The 1,501-nt window shown below is 40.0% G+C and overlaps 2 non-coding genes across 2 annotated transcripts; both read left to right on the top strand.

The window, feature by feature from the left end:
- The first annotated feature begins 527 nt into the window (after nucleotides 1–527).
- trnas-aga lies at nucleotides 528–609 on the top strand. The gene has a single exon. It is a non-coding gene; the product is annotated as a tRNA-Ser (tRNA).
- A 525-nt stretch (nucleotides 610–1,134) lies between these two features.
- trnas-aga lies at nucleotides 1,135–1,216 on the top strand. The gene has a single exon. It is a non-coding gene; the product is annotated as a tRNA-Ser (tRNA).
- Nucleotides 1,217–1,501: the final 285 nt, after the last annotated feature.

Below are 1,501 nucleotides of genomic sequence, written 5' to 3'. Positions count from 1 at the left end.
AGTTCCTAAGGATTTATCCACCAAGTCCTAACAGTTCCTAATGATTTATCCACCAAGTCCTAACAGTTCCTAACGATTTATCCACCAAGTCCTAACAGTTCCTAACGATTTATCCACCAAGTCCTAACAGTTCCTAACGATTCATCCACCAAGTCCTAACAGTTCCTAAGGATTTATCCACCAAGTCCTAACAGTTCCTAATGATTTATCCACCAAGTCCTAACAGTTCCTAACGATTTATCCACCAAGTCCTAACAGTTCCTAACGATTTATCCACCAAGTCCTAACAGTTCCTAACGATTCATCCACCAAGTCCTAACAGTTCCTAACGATTCATCTACCAAGTCCTAACAGTTTCAAGAAATTTACCCACCAAGTCCTAACAGTTCCTAACGATTCATCTACCAAGTCCTAACAGTTCCTAACGATTCATCTACCAAGTCCTAACAGGTCCTAACGATTTACCCACCAAGTCCTAACAGTTCCTAATTATTTTTCAAACAAAGACACACAACAACGAAATATGTGTTGTCGTGGCCGAGTGGTTAAGGCGATGGACTAGAAATCTATTGGGCTTTCCCCGCGCATGTTCGAATCCTGCCGACAACGAGTGTATGTTTACACACCTCCAGCAATTACTCTCACAGTAATTGTGTTTCATAGACATTTCTACATGTGAGCATATAAACACAGAAGAAAGATGCTAGGCTGATATCAGCTCTTAGTATTTGAGTGTTTTTATGTAACTGTTAATCTTTCAGATCAATTTGAGAAGTGCCTATGAGTACCAAGTCCTAACAGCTCCTAACGATTCATCTACCAAGCCCTAAAAGTTCCTAACGATTCATCTACCAAGCCCTAAAAGTTCCTAACGATTTATCCACCAATTCCTAACAGTTCCTAACGATTCATCTACCAAGTCCTAACAGTTCCTAAGGAATTATCCACCAAGTTCTAAAAGTTCCTGACGATTTATCCACCAATTCCTAACAGTTCCTAACGATTCATCCACCAAGTCCTAAAAGTTTCAAGCAATTTACCCACCAAGTCCTAACAGTTCCTAACGATTTACCCACCAAGTCCTAACAGTTCCTAATTATTTTTCAAACAAAGACACACAACAACGAAATATGTGTTGTCGTGGCCGAGTGGTTAAGGCGATGGACTAGAAATCTATTGGGCTTTCCCCGCGCAGGTTCGAATCCTGCCGACAACGAGTGTATGTTTACACACCTCCAGCAATTACTCTCACAGTAATTGTGTTTCATAGACATTTCTACATGTGAGCATATAAACACAGAAGAAAGATGCTAGGCTGATATCAGCTCTTAGTATTTGAGTGTTTTTATGTAACTGTTAATCTTTCAGATCAATTTGAGAAGTGCCTATGAGTACCAAGTCCTAACAGCTCCTAACGATTCATCTACCAAGCCCTAAAAGTTCCTAACGATTCATCTACCAAGCCCTAAAAGTTCCTAACGATTTATCCACCAATTCCTAA

Source organism: Micropterus dolomieu, unplaced genomic scaffold (genome assembly GCF_021292245.1).
Source record: "Micropterus dolomieu isolate WLL.071019.BEF.003 ecotype Adirondacks unplaced genomic scaffold, ASM2129224v1 contig_8191, whole genome shotgun sequence".
NCBI lineage: Eukaryota > Metazoa > Chordata > Actinopteri > Centrarchiformes > Centrarchidae > Micropterus > Micropterus dolomieu.
This window is presented reverse-complemented; position numbering and strand designations above follow the sequence as displayed.